The sequence below is a fragment of the Aegilops tauschii genome, chromosome 1, assembly GCF_002575655.3.
Source record: "Aegilops tauschii subsp. strangulata cultivar AL8/78 chromosome 1, Aet v6.0, whole genome shotgun sequence".
NCBI lineage: Eukaryota > Viridiplantae > Streptophyta > Magnoliopsida > Poales > Poaceae > Aegilops > Aegilops tauschii.
In genome coordinates, this window is record NC_053035.3 from 33,529,946 (window position 1) to 33,544,103 (window position 14,158).

Genomic DNA, 14,158 nt, shown 5'->3' on the forward strand with positions numbered 1-14,158 from the left:
ATAGGCACTGGTGCGGTTGAACCGTGGTAAAACTCGTCTCCGTAGTTGAGCGGGAGCGGCCAAAGGAATGTGCAATCGTGTGTGTAGTGGAGCTGGGAGGGGCAAGCATGAGGGACGAAGACGGGGTAACATGTCGGATGCGATCATACCAGCACTAAAGCACCGGATCCCATCAGAACTCCGAAGTTAAGCGTGCTTGGGCGAGAGTAGTACTGGGATGGGTGACCTCCTGGGAGGTCCTCGTGTTGCATTCCCTTTTTAATTTTTTTTGCACCGCGTGCAAAACAAAACGCACGAGCGCGACGTATGTTTAGCACGTTTTATTATTTTGCACGTTTACGATAAGTTTTAGCTCGCTGCTCATTATTCACGCGTCTAGCGGCGGCAAGCGTGTTCTGAAAGGGGTCGAAGCCATGGTAAATAGGCACTGGTGCGGTTGAACCGTGGTAAAACTCGTCTCCGTAGTTGAGCGGGAGCGGCCAAAGGAATGTGCAATCGTGTGCGTAGTGGAGCTGGGAGGGGCAAGCATAAGGGACGAAGACGGGGGTAAAATGTCGGATGCGATAATACCAGCACTAAAGCACCGGATCCCATCAGAACTCCGAAGTTAAGCGTGCTTGGGCGAGAGTAGTACTAGGATGGGTGACCTCCTGGGAAGTCCTCGTGTTGCATTCCCTTTTTAATTTTTTTTGCACCGCGTGCAAAACAAAACGCACGAGCGCGACGTATGTTTAGCACGTTTTATTATTTTGCACGTTTACGGTAAGTTTTAGCTCGCTGCTCATTATTCACGCGTCTAGCGGCGGCAAGCGTGTTCTGAAAGGGGTCGAAACCATGGTAAATAGGCACTGGTGCGGTTGAACCGTGGTAAAACTCGTCTCCGTAGTTGAGCGGGAGCGGCCAAAGGAATGTGCAATCGTGTGTGTAGTGGAGCTGGGAGGGGCAAGCATAAGGGAGGAAGACGGGGGTAACATGTTGGATGCGATCATACCAGCACTAAAGCACCGGATCCCATCAGAACTCCGAAGTTAAGCGTGCTTGGGCGAGAGTAGTACTAGGATGGGTGACCTCCTGGGAGGTCCTCGTGTTGCATTCCCTTTTTAATTTTTTTTGCACCGCGTGCAAAACAAAACGCACGAGCGCGACGTATGTTTAGCACGTTTTATTATTTTGCACGTTTACGGTAAGTTTTAGCTCGCTGCTCATTATTCACGCGTCTAGCGGCGGCAAGCGTGTTCTGAAAGGGGTCGAAACCATGGTAAATAGGCACTGGTGCGGTTGAACTGTGGTAAAACTCGTCTCCGTAGTTGAGCGGGAGCGGCCAAAGGAATGTGCAATCGTGTGTGTAGTGGAGCTGGGAGGGGCAAGCATGAGGGACGAAGACAGGGGTAACATGTCGGATGCGATCATACCAGCACTAAAGCACCGGATCCCATCAGAACTCCGAAGTTAAGCGTGCTTGGGCGAGAGTAGTACTAGGATGGGTGACCTCCTGGGAGGTCCTCGTGTTGCATTCCCTTTTTAATTTTTTTTGCACCGCGTGCAAAACAAAACGCACGAGCGCGACGTATGTTTAGCACGTTTTATTATTTTGCACGTTTACGGTAAGTTTTAGCTCGCTGCTCATTATTCACGCGTCTAGCGGCGGCAAGCGTGTTCTGAAAGGGGTCGAAACCATGGTAAATAGGCACTGGTGCGGTTGAACCGTGGTAAAACTCGTCTCCGTAGTTGAGCGGGAGCGGCCAAAGGAATGTGCAATCGTGTGTGTAGTGGAGCTGGGAGGGGCAAGCATGAGGGACGAAGACGGGGGTAACATGTCGGATGCGATCATACCAGCACTAAAGCACCGGATCCCATCAGAACTCCGAAGTTAAGCGTGCTTGGGCGAGAGTAGTATTAGGATGGGTGACCTCCTGGGAGGTCCTCGTGTTGCATTCCCTTTTTAATTTTTTTTGCACCACGTGCAAAACAAAACGCACGAGCGCGACGTATGTTTAGCACGTTTTATTATTTTGCACGTTTACGGTAAGTTTTAGCTCGCTGCTCATTATTCACGCGTCTAGCGGCGGCAAGCGTGTTCTGAAAGGGGTCGAAACCATAGTAAATAGGCACTGGTGCAGTTGAACCGTGGTAAAACTCGTCTCCGTAGTTGAGCGGGAGCGGCCAAAGGAATGTGCAATCGTGTGTGTAGTGGAGCTGGGAGGGGCAAGCATAAGGGACGAAGACGGGGGTAACATGTCGGATGCGATCATACCAGCACTAAAGCACCGGATCCCATCAGAACTCTGAAGTTAAGCGTGCTTGGGCGAGAGTAGTACTAGGATGGGTGACCTCCTGGGAGGTCCTCGTGTTGCATTCCCTTTTTAATTTTTTTTGCACCGCGTGCAAAACAAAACGCACGAGCGCGACGTATGTTTAGCACGTTTTATTATTTTGCACGTTTACGGTAAGTTTTAGCTCGCTGCTCATTATTCACGCGTCTAGCGGCGGCAAGCGTGTTCTGAAAGGGGTCGAAACCATGGTAAATAGGCACTGGTGCGGTTGAACCGTGGTAAAACTCGTCTCCGTAGTTGAGCGGGAGCGGCCAAAGGAATGTGCAATCGTGTGCGTAGTGGAGCTGGGAGGGGCAAGCATAAGGGACGAAGACGGGGGTAAAATGTCGGATGCGATCATACCAGCACTAAAGCACCGGATCCCATCAGAACTCCGAAGTTAAGCGTGCTTGGGCGAGAGTAGTATTAGGATGGGTGACCTCCTGGGAGGTCCTCGTGTTGCATTCCCTTTTTAATTTTTTTTGCACCACGTGCAAAACAAAACGCACGAGCGCGACGTATGTTTAGCACGTTTTATTATTTTGCACGTTTACGGTAAGTTTTAGCTCGCTGCTCATTATTCACGCGTCTAGCGGCGGCAAGCGTGTTCTGAAAGGGGTCGAAACCATAGTAAATAGGCACTGGTGCAGTTGAACCGTGGTAAAACTCGTCTCCGTAGTTGAGCGGGAGCGGCCAAAGGAATGTGCAATCGTGTGTGTAGTGGAGCTGGGAGGGGCAAGCATAAGGGACGAAGACGGGGGTAACATGTCGGATGCGATCATACCAGCACTAAAGCACCGGATCCCATCAGAACTCTGAAGTTAAGCGTGCTTGGGCGAGAGTAGTACTAGGATGGGTGACCTCCTGGGAAGTCCTCGTGTTGCGTTCCCTTTTTAATTTTTTTTGCACCGCGTGCAAAACAAAACGCACGAGCGCGACGTATGTTTAGCACGTTTTATTATTTTGCACGTTTACGGTAAGTTTTAGCTCGCTGCTCATTATTCACGCGTCTAGCGGCGGCAAGCGTGTTCTGAAAGGGGTCGAAACCATGGTAAATAGGCACTGGTGCGGTTGAACCGTGGTAAAACTCGTCTCCGTAGTTGAGCGGGAGCGGCCAAAGGAATGTGCAATCGTGTGTGTAGTGGAGCTGGGAGGGGCAAGCATGAGGGACGAAGACGGGGTAACATGTCGGATGCGATCATACCAGCACTAAAGCACCGGATCCCATCAGAACTCCGAAGTTAAGCGTGCTTGGGCGAGAGTAGTACTGGGATGGGTGACCTCCTGGGAGGTCCTCGTGTTGCATTCCCTTTTTAATTTTTTTTGCACCGCGTGCAAAACAAAACGCACGAGCGCGACGTATGTTTAGCACGTTTTATTATTTTGCACGTTTACGATAAGTTTTAGCTCGCTGCTCATTATTCACGCGTCTAGCGGCGGCAAGCGTGTTCTGAAAGGGGTCGAAACCATGGTAAATAGGCACTGGTGCGGTTGAACCGTGGTAAAACTCGTCTCCGTAGTTGAGCGGGAGCGGCCAAAGGAATGTGCAATCGTGTGTGTAGTGGAGCTGGGAGGGGCAAGCATGAGGGACGAAGACGGGGGTAACATGTCGGATGCGATCATATCAGCACTAAAGCACCGGATCCCATTAGACTCTGAAGTTAAGCGTGCTTGGGCGAGAGTAGTATTAGGATGGGTGACCTCCTGGGAGGTCCTCGTGTTGCATTCCCTTTTTAATTTTTTTTGCACCGCGTGCAAAACAAAACGCACGAGCGCGACGTATGTTTAGCACGTTTTATTATTTTGCACGTTCACGATAAGTTTTAGCTCGCTGCTCATTATTCACGCGTCTAGCGGCGGCAAGCGTGTTCTGAAAGGGGTCGAAACCATGGTAAATAGGCACTGGTGCGGTTGAACCGTGGTAAAACTCGTCTCCGTAGTTGAGCGGGAGCGGCCAAAGGAATGTGCAATCGTGTGTGTAGTGGAGCTGGGAGGGGCAAGCATGAGGGACGAAGACGGGGGTAACATGTCGGATGCGATCATACCAGCACTAAAGCACCGGATCCCATTAGAACTCCGAAGTTAAGCGTGCTTGGGCGAGAGTAGTACTAGGATGGGTGACCTCCTGGGAGGTCCTCGTGTTGCATTCCCTTTTTAATTTTTTTTGCACCGCGTGCAAAACAAAACGCACGAGCGCGACGTATGTTGAGCACGTTTTATTATTTTGCACGTTTACGGTAAGTTTTAGCTCGCTGCTCATTATTCACGCGTCTAGCGGCGGCAAGCGTGTTCTGAAAGGGGTCGAAACCATGGTAAATAGGCACTGGTGCGGTTGAACCGTGGTAAAACTCGTCTCCGTAGTTGAGCGGGAGCGGCCAAAGAATGTGCAATCGTGTGTGTAGTGGAGCTGGGAGTGGCAAGCATAAGGGACGAAGACGGGGGTAACATGTCGGATGCGATAATACCAGCACTAAAGCACCGGATCCCATCAGAACTCCGAAGTTAAGCGTGCTTGGGCGAGAGTAGTACTAGGATGGGTGACCTCCTGGGAGGTCCTCGTGTTGCATTCCCTTTTTATTTTTTTTTGCACGCGCAAAACGCACGAGCGCGACGTATGTTTAGCACGTTTACGGTAAGTTTTAGCTCGCTGCTCATTATTCACGCGTCTAGCGGCGGCAAGCGTGTTCTGAAAGGGGTCGTAACCATGGTAAATAGGCACTGGTGCGGTTGAACCGTGGTAAAACTCGTCTCCGTAGTTGAGCGGGAGCGGCCAAAGGAATGTGCAATCGTGTGTGTAGTGGAGCTGGGAGGGGCAAGCATGAGGGACGAAGACGGGGGTAACATGTCGGATGCGATCATACCAGCACTAAAGCACCGGATCCCATCAGAACTCCGAAGTTAAGCGTGCTTGGGCGAGAGTAGTATTAGGATGGGTGACCTCCTGGGAGGTCCTCGTGTTGCATTCCCTTTTTAATTTTTTTTGCACCACGTGCAAAACAAAACGCACGAGCGCGACGTATGTTTAGCACGTTTTATTATTTTGCACGTTTACGGTAAGTTTTAGCTCGCTGCTCATTATTCACGCGTCTAGCGGCGGCAAGCGTGTTCTGAAAGGGGTCGAAACCATAGTAAATAGGCACTGGTGCAGTTGAACCGTGGTAAAACTCGTCTCCGTAGTTGAGCGGGAGCGGCCAAAGGAATGTGCAATCGTGTGTGTGGTGGAGCTGGGAGGGGCAAGCATAAGGGACGAAGACGGGGGTAACATGTCGGATGCGATCATACCAGCACTAAAGCACCGGATCCCATCAGAACTCTGAAGTTAAGCGTGCTTGGGCGAGAGTAGTACTAGGATGGGTGACCTCCTGGGAAGTCCTCGTGTTGCGTTCCCTTTTTAATTTTTTTTGCACCGCGTGCAAAACAAAACGCACGAGCGCGACGTATGTTTAGCACGTTTTATTATTTTGCACGTTTACGGTAAGTTTTAGCTCGCTGCTCATTATTCACGCGTCTAGCGGCGGCAAGCGTGTTCTGAAAGGGGTCGAAACCATGGTAAATAGGCACTGGTGCGGTTGAACCGTGGTAAAACTCGTCTCCGTAGTTGAGCGGGAGCGGCCAAAGGAATGTGCAATCGTGTGTGTAGTGGAGCTGGGAGGGGCAAGCATGAGGGACGAAGACGGGGTAACATGTCGGATGCGATCATACCAGCACTAAAGCACCGGATCCCATCAGAACTCCGAAGTTAAGCGTGCTTGGGCGAGAGTAGTACTGGGATGGGTGACCTCCTGGGAGGTCCTCGTGTTGCATTCCCTTTTTAATTTTTTTTGCACCGCGTGCAAAACAAAACGCACGAGCGCGACGTATGTTTAGCACGTTTTATTATTTTGCACGTTTACGATAAGTTTTAGCTCGCTGCTCATTATTCACGCGTCTAGCGGCGGCAAGCGTGTTCTGAAAGGGGTCGAAACCATGGTAAATAGGCACTGGTGCGGTTGAACCGTGGTAAAACTCGTCTCCGTAGTTGAGCGGGAGCGGCCAAAGGAATGTGCAATCGTGTGTGTAGTGGAGCTGGGAGGGGCAAGCATGAGGGACGAAGACGGGGGTAACATGTCGGATGCGATCATATCAGCACTAAAGCACCGGATCCCATTAGACTCTGAAGTTAAGCGTGCTTGGGCGAGAGTAGTATTAGGATGGGTGACCTCCTGGGAGGTCCTCGTGTTGCATTCCCTTTTTAATTTTTTTTGCACCGCGTGCAAAACAAAACGCACGAGCGCGACGTATGTTTAGCACGTTTTATTATTTTGCACGTTCACGATAAGTTTTAGCTCGCTGCTCATTATTCACGCGTCTAGCGGCGGCAAGCGTGTTCTGAAAGGGGTCGAAACCATGGTAAATAGGCACTGGTGCGGTTGAACCGTGGTAAAACTCGTCTCCGTAGTTGAGCGGGAGCGGCCAAAGGAATGTGCAATCGTGTGTGTAGTGGAGCTGGGAGGGGCAAGCATGAGGGACGAAGACGGGGGTAACATGTCGGATGCGATCATACCAGCACTAAAGCACCGGATCCCATTAGAACTCCGAAGTTAAGCGTGCTTGGGCGAGAGTAGTACTAGGATGGGTGACCTCCTGGGAGGTCCTCGTGTTGCATTCCCTTTTTAATTTTTTTTGCACCGCGTGCAAAACAAAACGCACGAGCGCGACGTATGTTGAGCACGTTTTATTATTTTGCACGTTTACGGTAAGTTTTAGCTCGCTGCTCATTATTCACGCGTCTAGCGGCGGCAAGCGTGTTCTGAAAGGGGTCGAAACCATGGTAAATAGGCACTGGTGCGGTTGAACCGTGGTAAAACTCGTCTCCGTAGTTGAGCGGGAGCGGCCAAAGAATGTGCAATCGTGTGTGTAGTGGAGCTGGGAGTGGCAAGCATAAGGGACGAAGACGGGGGTAACATGTCGGATCCGATAATACCAGCACTAAAGCACCGGATCCCATCAGAACTCCGAAGTTAAGCGTGCTTGGGCGAGAGTAGTACTAGGATGGGTGACCTCCTGGGAGGTCCTCGTGTTGCATTCCCTTTTTAATTTTTTTTGCACGCGCAAAACGCACGAGCGCGACGTATGTTTAGCACGTTTACGGTAAGTTTTAGCTCGCTGCTCATTATTCACGCGTCTAGCGGCGGCAAGCGTGTTCTGAAAGGGGTCGTAACCATGGTAAATAGGCACTGGTGCGGTTGAACCGTGGTAAAACTCGTCTCCGTAGTTGAGCGGGAGCGGCCAAAGGAATGTGCAATCGTGTGTGTAGTGGAGCTGGGAGGGGCAAGCATGAGGGACGAAGACGGGGGTAACATGTCGGATGCGATCATACCAGCACTAAAGCACCGGATCCCATCAGAACTCCGAAGTTAAGCGTGCTTGGGCGAGAGTAGTACTAGGATGGGTGACCTCCTGGGAGGTCCTCGTGTTGCATTCCCTTTTTAATTTTTTTTTCACCGCGTGCAAAACAAAACGCACGAGCGCGACGTATGTTTAGCACGTTTTATTATTTTGCACGTTGACGGTAAGTTTTAGCTCGCTGCTCATTATTCACGCGTCTAGCGGCGGCAAGCGTGTTCTGAAAGGGGTCGAAACCATGGTAAATAGGCACTGGTGCGGTTGAACCGTGGTAAAACTCGTCTCCGTAGTTGAGCGGGAGCGGCCAAAGGAATGTGCAATCGTGTGTGTAGTGGAGCTGGGAGGGGCAAGCATGAGGGACGAAGACGGGGGTAACATGTCGGATGCGATCATACCAGCACTAAAGCACCGGATCCCATCTGAACTCTGAAGTTAAGCGTGCTTGGGCGAGAGTAGTACTAGGATGGGTGACCTCCTGGGAAGTCCTCGTGTTGCATTCCCTTTTTAATTTTTTTTGCACCGCGTGCAAAACAAAACGCACGAGCGCGACGTATGTTTAGCACGTTTTATTATTTTGCACGTTTACGGTAAGTTTTAGCTCGCTGCTCATTATTCACGCGTCTAGCGGCGGCAAGCGTGTTCTGAAAGGGGTCGAAGCCATGGTAAATAGGCACTGGTGCGGTTGAACCGTGGTAAAACTCGTCTCCGTAGTTGAGCGGGAGCGGCCAAAGGAATGTGCAATCGTGTGTGTAGTGGAGCTGGGAGGGGCAAGCATAAGGGACGAAGACGGGGGTAACATGTCGGATGCGATCATACCAGCACTAAAGCACCGGATCCCATCTGAACTCCGAAGTTAAGCGTGCTTGGGCGAGAGTAGTACTAGGATGGGTGACCTCCTGGGAGGTCCTCGTGTTGCATTTCCTTTTTAATTTTTTTTGCACCACGTGCAAAACAAAACGCACGAGCGCGACTTATGTTTAGCACGTTTTATTATTTTGCACGTTTACGGTAAGTTTTAGCTCGCTGCTCATTATTCACGCGTCTAGCGGCGGCAAGCGTGTTCTGAAAGGGGTCGAAGCCATGGTAAATAGGCACTGGTGCGGTTGAACCGTGGTAAAACTCGTCTCCGTAGTTGAGCGGGAGCGGCCAAAGGAATGTGCAATCGTGTGTGTAGTGGAGCTGGGAGGGGCAAGCATAAGGGACGAAGACGGGGGTAACATGTCGGATGCGATCATACCAGCACTAAAGCACCGGATCCCATCAGAACTCCGAAGTTAAGCGTGCTTGGGCGAGAGTAGTACTAGGATGGGTGACCTCCTGGGAAGTCGTCGTGTTGTATTCCCTTTTTAATTTTTTTTTGCACCGCGTGCAAAACAAAACGCACGAGCGCGACGTATGTTTAGCACGTTTTATTATTTTGCACGTTTACGGTAAGTTTTAGCTCGCTGCTCATTATTCACGCGTCTAGCGGCGGCAAGCGTGTTCTGAAAGGGGTTGAAACCATGGTAAATAGGCACTGGTGCGGTTGAACCGTGGTAAAACTCGTCTCCGTAGTTGAGCGGGAGCGGCCAAAGGAATGTGCAATCGTGTGTGTAGTGGAGCTGGGAGGGGCAAGCATAAGGGACGAAGACGGGGGTAACATGTCGGATGCGATCATACCAGCACTAAAGCACCGGATCCCATCAGAACTCCGAAGTTAAGCGTGCTTGGGCGAGAGTAGTACTAGGATGGGTGACCTGCTGGGAGGTCCTCGTGTTGCATTCCCTTTTTAATTTTTTTTGCACCGCGTGCAAAACAAAACGCACGAGCGCGACGTATGTTTAGCACGTTTTATTATTTTGCACGTTTACGGTAAGTTTTAGCTCGCTGCTCATTATTCACGCGTCTAGCGGCGGCAAGCGTGTTCTGAAAGGGGTCGAAACCATGGTAAATAGGCACTGGTGCGGTTGAACCGTGGTAAAACTCGTCTCCGTAGTTGAGCGGGAGCGGCCAAAGGAATGTGCAATCGTGTGTGTAGTGGAGCTGGGAGGGGCAAGCATAAGGGACGAAGACGGGGGTAACATGTTGGATGCGATCATACCAGCACTAAAGCACCGGATCCCATCAGAACTCCGAAGTTAAGCGTGCTTGGGCGAGAGTAGTATTAGGATGGGTGACCTCCTGGGAAGTCCTCATGTTGCATTCCCTTTTTAATTTTTTTTGCACCGCGTGCAAAACAAAACGCACGAGCGCGACGTATGTTTAGCACGTTTTATTATTTTGCACGTTTACGGTAAGTTTTAGCTCGCTGCTCATTATTCACGCGTCTAGCGGCGGCAAGCGTGTTCTGAAAGGGGTCGAAACCATGGTAAATAGGCACTGGTGCGGTTGAACCGTGGTAAAACTCGTCTCCGTAGTTGAGCGGGAGCGGCCAAAGGAATGTGCAATCGTGTGTGTAGTGGAGCTGGGAGGGGCAAGCATGAGGGACGAAGACGGGGGTAACATGTCGGATGCGATCATACCAGCACTAAAGCACCGGATCCCATCAGAACTCCGAAGTTAAGCGTGCTTGGGCGAGAGTAGTATTAGGATGTGTGACCTCCTGGGAGGTCCTCGTGTTGCATTCCCTTTTTAATTTTTTTTGCACCGCGTGCAAAACAAAACGCACGAGCGCGACGTATGTTTAGCACGTTTTATTATTTTGCACGTTTACGGTAAGTTTTAGCTCGCTGCTCATTATTCACGCGTCTAGCGGCGGCAAGCGTGTTCTGAAAGGGGTCGAAACCATGGTAAATAGGCACTGGTGCGGTTGAACCGTGGTAAAACTCGTCTCCGTAGTTGAGCGGGAGCGGCCAAAGGAATGTGCAATCGTGTGTGTAGTGGAGCTGGGAGGGGCAAGCATAAGGGACGAAGACGGGGGTAACATGTCGGATGCGATCATACCAGCACTAAAGCACCGGATCCCATCAGAACTTCGAAGTTAAGCGTGCTTGGGCGAGAGTAGTACTGGGATGGGTGACCTCCTGGGAAGTCCTCGTGTTGCGTTCCCTTTTTAATTTTTTTTGCACCGCGTGCAAAACAAAACGCACGAGCGCGACGTATGTTTAGCACGTTTTATTATTTTGCACGTTTACGGTAAGTTTTAGCTCGCTGCTCATTATTCACGCGTCTAGCGGCGGCAAGCGTGTTCTGAAAGGGGTCGAAACCATGGTAAATAGGCACTGGTGCGGTTGAACCGTGGTAAAACTCGTCTCCGTAGTTGAGCGGGAGCGGCCAAAGGAATGTGCAATCGTGTGTGTAGTGGAGCTGGGAGGGGCAAGCATGAGGGACGAAGACGGGGGTAACATGTCGGATGCGATCAAAGCAGCACTAAAGCACCGGATCCCATCAGAACTCCGAAGTTAAGCGTGCTTGGGCGAGAGTAGTACTAGGATGGGTGACCTCCTGGGAAGTCCTCGTGTTGCATTCCCTTTTTAATTTTTTTTGCACCGCGTGCAAAACAAAACGCACGAGCGCGACGTATGTTTAGCACGTTTTATTATTTTGCACGTTTACGGTAAGTTTTAGCTCGCTGCTCATTATTCACGCGTCTAGCGGCGGCAAGCGTGTTCTGAAAGGGGTCGAAACCATGGTAAATAAGCACTGGTGCGGTTGAACCGTGGTAAAACTCGTCTCCGTAGTTGAGCGGGAGCGGCCAAAGGAATGTGCAATCGTGTGTGTAGTGGAGCTGGGAGGGGCAAGCATAAGGGACGAAGACGGGGGTAACATGTTGGATGCGATCATACCAGCACAAAAGCACCGGATCCCATTAGAACTCCGAAGTTAAGCGTGCTTGGGCGAGAGTAGTACTAGGATGGGTGACCTCCTGGGAGGTCCTCGTGTTGCATTCCCTTTTTAATTTTTTTTGCACCGCGTGCAAAACAAAACGCACGAGCGCGACGTATGTTTAGCACGTTTTATTATTTTGCACGTTTACGGTAAGTTTTAGCTCGCTGCTCATTATTCACGCGTCTAGCGGCGGCAAGCGTGTTCTGAAAGGGGTCGAAACCATGGTAAATAGGCACTGGTGCGGTTGAACCGTGGTAAAACTCGTCTCCGTAGTTGAGCGGGAGCGGCCAAAGGAATGTGCAATCGTGTGTGTAGTGGAGCTGGGAGGGGCAAGCATAAGGGACGAAGACGGGGGTAACATGTCGGATGCGATCATACCAGCACTAAAGCACCGGATCCCATCAGAACTCCGAAGTTAAGCGTGCTTGGGCGAGAGTAGTATTAGGATTGGTGACCTCCTGGGAAGTCCTCGTGTTGCATTCCCTTTTTAATTTTTTTTGCACCGCGTGCAAAACAAAACGCACGAGCGCGACGTATGTTTAGCACGTTTTATTATTTTGCACGTTTACGGTAAGTTTTAGCTCGCTGCTCATTATTCACGCGTCTAGCGGCGGCAAGCGTGTTCTGAAAGGGGTCGAAACCATGGTAAATAGGCACTGGTGCGGTTGAACCGTGGTAAAACTCGTCTCCGTAGTTGAGCGGGAGCGGCCAAAGGAATGTGCAATCGTGTGTGTAGTGGAGCTGGGAGGGGCAAGCATGAGGGACGAAGACGGGGGTAACATGTCGGATGCGATCATACCAGCACTAAAGCACCGGATCCCATCAGAACTCCGAAGTTAAGCGTGCTTGGGCGAGAGTAGTATTAGGATGTGTGACCTCCTGGGAGGTCCTCGTGTTGCATTCCCTTTTTAATTTTTTTTGCACCGCGTGCAAAACAAAACGCACGAGCGCGACGTATGTTTAGCACGTTTTATTATTTTGCACGTTTACGGTAAGTTTTAGCTCGCTGCTCATTATTCACGCGTCTAGCGGCGGCAAGCGTGTTCTGAAAGGGGTCGAAACCATGGTAAATAGGCACTGGTGCGGTTGAACCGTGGTAAAACTCGTCTCCGTAGTTGAGCGGGAGCGGCCAAAGGAATGTGCAATCGTGTGTGTAGTGGAGCTGGGAGGGGCAAGCATAAGGGACGAAGACGGGGGTAACATGTCGGATGCGATCATACCAGCACTAAAGCACCGGATCCCATCAGAACTCCGAAGTTAAGCGTGCTTGGGCGAGAGTAGTACTGGGATGGGTGACCTCCTGGGAAGTCCTCGTGTTGCATTCCCTTTTTAACTTTTTTTGCACCGCGTGCAAAACAAAACGCACGAGCGCGACGTATGTTTAGCACGTTTTATTATTTTGCACGTTTACGGTAAGTTTTAGCTCGCTGCTCATTATTCACGCGTCTAGCGGCGGCAAGCGTGTTCTGAAAGGGGTCGAAACCATGGTAAATAGGCACTGGTGCGGTTGAACCGTGGTAAAACTCGTCTCCGTAGTTGAGCGGGAGGCCAAAGGAATGTGCAATCGTGTGTGTAGTGGAGCTGGGAGGGGCAAGCATAAGGGACGAAGACGGGGGTAACATGTCGGAAGCGATCATACCAGCACTAAAGCACCGGATCCCATCAGACCTCTGAAGTTAAGAGTGCTTGGGCGAGAGTAGTACTAGGATGGGTGACCTCCTGGGAAGTCCGCGTGTTGCATTCCCTTTTTAATTTTTTTTGCGCCGCGTGCAAAACAAAACGCACGAGCGCGACGTATGTTTAGCACGTTTTATTATTTTGCACGTTTACGGTAAGTTTTAGCTCGCTGCTCATCATTCACGCGTCTAGCGGCGGCAAGCGTGTTCTGAAAGGGGTCGAAACCATGGTAAATAGGCACTGGTGCGGTTGAACCGTGGTAAAACTCGTCTCCGTAGTTGAGCGGGAGCGGCCAAAGGAATGTGCAATCGTGTGTGTAGTGGAGCTGGGAGGGGCAAGCATAAGGGTCGAAGACGGGGGTAACATGTTGGATGCGATCATACCAGCACAAAAGCATCGGATCCCATCAGAACTCCGAAGTTAAGCGTGCTTGGGCGAGAGTAGTACTAGGATGGGTGACCTCCTGGGAAGTCCTCGTGTTGCATTCCCTTTTTAAATTTTTTTGCGCCGCGTGCAAAACAAAACGCACGAGCGCGACGTATATTTAGCACGTTTACGGTAAGTTTTAGCTCGCTGCTCATTATTCACGCGTCTAGCGGCGGCAAGCGTGTTCTGAAAGGGGTCGAAACCATGGTAAATAGGCACTGGTGCGGTTGAACCGTGGTAAAACTCGTCTCCGTAGTTGAGCGGGAGCGGCCAAAGGAATGTGCAATCGTGTGTGTAGTGAAGCTGGGAGGGGCAAGCATAAGGGACGAAGACGGGGGTAACATGTCGGATGCGATCATACCAGCACTAAAGCACCGGATCTCATCAGAACTCCGAAGTTAAGCGTGCTTGGGCGAGAGTAGTACTAGGATGGGTGACCTGCTGGGAAGTCCTTGTGTTGCATTCCCTTTTTAATTTTTTTTGCGCCGCGTGCAAAACAAAACGCACGAGCGCGACGTATGTTTAGCACGTTTTATTATTTTGCACGTTTA

General features: G+C 50.9%; 34 non-coding genes across 34 annotated transcripts; all 34 read left to right on the forward strand.

Moving 5' to 3' along the window:
* The first annotated feature begins 135 nt into the window (after window positions 1-135).
* LOC141040480 (5S ribosomal RNA) lies at window positions 136-254 on the forward strand. The gene has a single exon (XR_012201383.1). It is a non-coding gene; the product is annotated as a 5S ribosomal RNA (ribosomal RNA).
* Window positions 255-556: 302 nt separating this feature from the next.
* On the forward strand, window positions 557-675 carry LOC141040508 (5S ribosomal RNA). The gene has a single exon (XR_012201411.1). It is a non-coding gene; the product is annotated as a 5S ribosomal RNA (ribosomal RNA).
* Window positions 676-977: 302 nt separating this feature from the next.
* Window positions 978-1,096, forward strand: LOC141040455 (5S ribosomal RNA). The gene has a single exon (XR_012201358.1). It is a non-coding gene; the product is annotated as a 5S ribosomal RNA (ribosomal RNA).
* A 302-nt stretch (window positions 1,097-1,398) lies between these two features.
* On the forward strand, window positions 1,399-1,517 carry LOC141040456 (5S ribosomal RNA). Its single transcript, XR_012201359.1, has one exon. It is a non-coding gene; the product is annotated as a 5S ribosomal RNA (ribosomal RNA).
* Window positions 1,518-1,819: 302 nt separating this feature from the next.
* On the forward strand, window positions 1,820-1,938 carry LOC141039487 (5S ribosomal RNA). The gene has a single exon (XR_012200416.1). It is a non-coding gene; the product is annotated as a 5S ribosomal RNA (ribosomal RNA).
* Window positions 1,939-2,240: 302 nt separating this feature from the next.
* Window positions 2,241-2,359, forward strand: LOC141039448 (5S ribosomal RNA). The gene has a single exon (XR_012200377.1). It is a non-coding gene; the product is annotated as a 5S ribosomal RNA (ribosomal RNA).
* A 302-nt stretch (window positions 2,360-2,661) lies between these two features.
* On the forward strand, window positions 2,662-2,780 carry LOC141039488 (5S ribosomal RNA). The gene has a single exon (XR_012200417.1). It is a non-coding gene; the product is annotated as a 5S ribosomal RNA (ribosomal RNA).
* A 302-nt stretch (window positions 2,781-3,082) lies between these two features.
* LOC141039485 (5S ribosomal RNA) lies at window positions 3,083-3,201 on the forward strand. Its single transcript, XR_012200414.1, has one exon. It is a non-coding gene; the product is annotated as a 5S ribosomal RNA (ribosomal RNA).
* A 301-nt stretch (window positions 3,202-3,502) lies between these two features.
* Window positions 3,503-3,621, forward strand: LOC141040481 (5S ribosomal RNA). Its single transcript, XR_012201384.1, has one exon. It is a non-coding gene; the product is annotated as a 5S ribosomal RNA (ribosomal RNA).
* Window positions 3,622-3,923: 302 nt separating this feature from the next.
* Window positions 3,924-4,041, forward strand: LOC141040097 (5S ribosomal RNA). Its single transcript, XR_012201028.1, has one exon. It is a non-coding gene; the product is annotated as a 5S ribosomal RNA (ribosomal RNA).
* A 302-nt stretch (window positions 4,042-4,343) lies between these two features.
* Window positions 4,344-4,462, forward strand: LOC141040531 (5S ribosomal RNA). The gene has a single exon (XR_012201434.1). It is a non-coding gene; the product is annotated as a 5S ribosomal RNA (ribosomal RNA).
* Window positions 4,463-4,763: 301 nt separating this feature from the next.
* Window positions 4,764-4,882, forward strand: LOC141039401 (5S ribosomal RNA). Its single transcript, XR_012200330.1, has one exon. It is a non-coding gene; the product is annotated as a 5S ribosomal RNA (ribosomal RNA).
* A 277-nt stretch (window positions 4,883-5,159) lies between these two features.
* Window positions 5,160-5,278, forward strand: LOC141039489 (5S ribosomal RNA). Its single transcript, XR_012200418.1, has one exon. It is a non-coding gene; the product is annotated as a 5S ribosomal RNA (ribosomal RNA).
* Window positions 5,279-5,580: 302 nt separating this feature from the next.
* LOC141039486 (5S ribosomal RNA) lies at window positions 5,581-5,699 on the forward strand. Its single transcript, XR_012200415.1, has one exon. It is a non-coding gene; the product is annotated as a 5S ribosomal RNA (ribosomal RNA).
* Window positions 5,700-6,000: 301 nt separating this feature from the next.
* On the forward strand, window positions 6,001-6,119 carry LOC141040482 (5S ribosomal RNA). Its single transcript, XR_012201385.1, has one exon. It is a non-coding gene; the product is annotated as a 5S ribosomal RNA (ribosomal RNA).
* Window positions 6,120-6,421: 302 nt separating this feature from the next.
* LOC141040098 (5S ribosomal RNA) lies at window positions 6,422-6,539 on the forward strand. The gene has a single exon (XR_012201029.1). It is a non-coding gene; the product is annotated as a 5S ribosomal RNA (ribosomal RNA).
* Window positions 6,540-6,841: 302 nt separating this feature from the next.
* On the forward strand, window positions 6,842-6,960 carry LOC141040532 (5S ribosomal RNA). The gene has a single exon (XR_012201435.1). It is a non-coding gene; the product is annotated as a 5S ribosomal RNA (ribosomal RNA).
* Window positions 6,961-7,261: 301 nt separating this feature from the next.
* Window positions 7,262-7,380, forward strand: LOC141039802 (5S ribosomal RNA). Its single transcript, XR_012200735.1, has one exon. It is a non-coding gene; the product is annotated as a 5S ribosomal RNA (ribosomal RNA).
* A 277-nt stretch (window positions 7,381-7,657) lies between these two features.
* LOC141040457 (5S ribosomal RNA) lies at window positions 7,658-7,776 on the forward strand. Its single transcript, XR_012201360.1, has one exon. It is a non-coding gene; the product is annotated as a 5S ribosomal RNA (ribosomal RNA).
* A 302-nt stretch (window positions 7,777-8,078) lies between these two features.
* LOC141039335 (5S ribosomal RNA) lies at window positions 8,079-8,197 on the forward strand. The gene has a single exon (XR_012200264.1). It is a non-coding gene; the product is annotated as a 5S ribosomal RNA (ribosomal RNA).
* Window positions 8,198-8,499: 302 nt separating this feature from the next.
* LOC141039405 (5S ribosomal RNA) lies at window positions 8,500-8,618 on the forward strand. Its single transcript, XR_012200334.1, has one exon. It is a non-coding gene; the product is annotated as a 5S ribosomal RNA (ribosomal RNA).
* A 302-nt stretch (window positions 8,619-8,920) lies between these two features.
* LOC141039691 (5S ribosomal RNA) lies at window positions 8,921-9,039 on the forward strand. Its single transcript, XR_012200622.1, has one exon. It is a non-coding gene; the product is annotated as a 5S ribosomal RNA (ribosomal RNA).
* A 303-nt stretch (window positions 9,040-9,342) lies between these two features.
* Window positions 9,343-9,461, forward strand: LOC141039443 (5S ribosomal RNA). The gene has a single exon (XR_012200372.1). It is a non-coding gene; the product is annotated as a 5S ribosomal RNA (ribosomal RNA).
* Window positions 9,462-9,763: 302 nt separating this feature from the next.
* On the forward strand, window positions 9,764-9,882 carry LOC141039734 (5S ribosomal RNA). Its single transcript, XR_012200664.1, has one exon. It is a non-coding gene; the product is annotated as a 5S ribosomal RNA (ribosomal RNA).
* Window positions 9,883-10,184: 302 nt separating this feature from the next.
* On the forward strand, window positions 10,185-10,303 carry LOC141039870 (5S ribosomal RNA). Its single transcript, XR_012200803.1, has one exon. It is a non-coding gene; the product is annotated as a 5S ribosomal RNA (ribosomal RNA).
* A 302-nt stretch (window positions 10,304-10,605) lies between these two features.
* Window positions 10,606-10,724, forward strand: LOC141039548 (5S ribosomal RNA). The gene has a single exon (XR_012200477.1). It is a non-coding gene; the product is annotated as a 5S ribosomal RNA (ribosomal RNA).
* A 302-nt stretch (window positions 10,725-11,026) lies between these two features.
* On the forward strand, window positions 11,027-11,145 carry LOC141039700 (5S ribosomal RNA). The gene has a single exon (XR_012200631.1). It is a non-coding gene; the product is annotated as a 5S ribosomal RNA (ribosomal RNA).
* A 302-nt stretch (window positions 11,146-11,447) lies between these two features.
* LOC141039439 (5S ribosomal RNA) lies at window positions 11,448-11,566 on the forward strand. The gene has a single exon (XR_012200368.1). It is a non-coding gene; the product is annotated as a 5S ribosomal RNA (ribosomal RNA).
* Window positions 11,567-11,868: 302 nt separating this feature from the next.
* Window positions 11,869-11,987, forward strand: LOC141039808 (5S ribosomal RNA). Its single transcript, XR_012200741.1, has one exon. It is a non-coding gene; the product is annotated as a 5S ribosomal RNA (ribosomal RNA).
* A 302-nt stretch (window positions 11,988-12,289) lies between these two features.
* Window positions 12,290-12,408, forward strand: LOC141039871 (5S ribosomal RNA). Its single transcript, XR_012200804.1, has one exon. It is a non-coding gene; the product is annotated as a 5S ribosomal RNA (ribosomal RNA).
* Window positions 12,409-12,710: 302 nt separating this feature from the next.
* Window positions 12,711-12,829, forward strand: LOC141040418 (5S ribosomal RNA). Its single transcript, XR_012201321.1, has one exon. It is a non-coding gene; the product is annotated as a 5S ribosomal RNA (ribosomal RNA).
* Window positions 12,830-13,129: 300 nt separating this feature from the next.
* Window positions 13,130-13,248, forward strand: LOC141039710 (5S ribosomal RNA). The gene has a single exon (XR_012200642.1). It is a non-coding gene; the product is annotated as a 5S ribosomal RNA (ribosomal RNA).
* A 302-nt stretch (window positions 13,249-13,550) lies between these two features.
* LOC141039504 (5S ribosomal RNA) lies at window positions 13,551-13,669 on the forward strand. Its single transcript, XR_012200433.1, has one exon. It is a non-coding gene; the product is annotated as a 5S ribosomal RNA (ribosomal RNA).
* A 285-nt stretch (window positions 13,670-13,954) lies between these two features.
* On the forward strand, window positions 13,955-14,073 carry LOC141039588 (5S ribosomal RNA). Its single transcript, XR_012200517.1, has one exon. It is a non-coding gene; the product is annotated as a 5S ribosomal RNA (ribosomal RNA).
* Window positions 14,074-14,158: the final 85 nt, after the last annotated feature.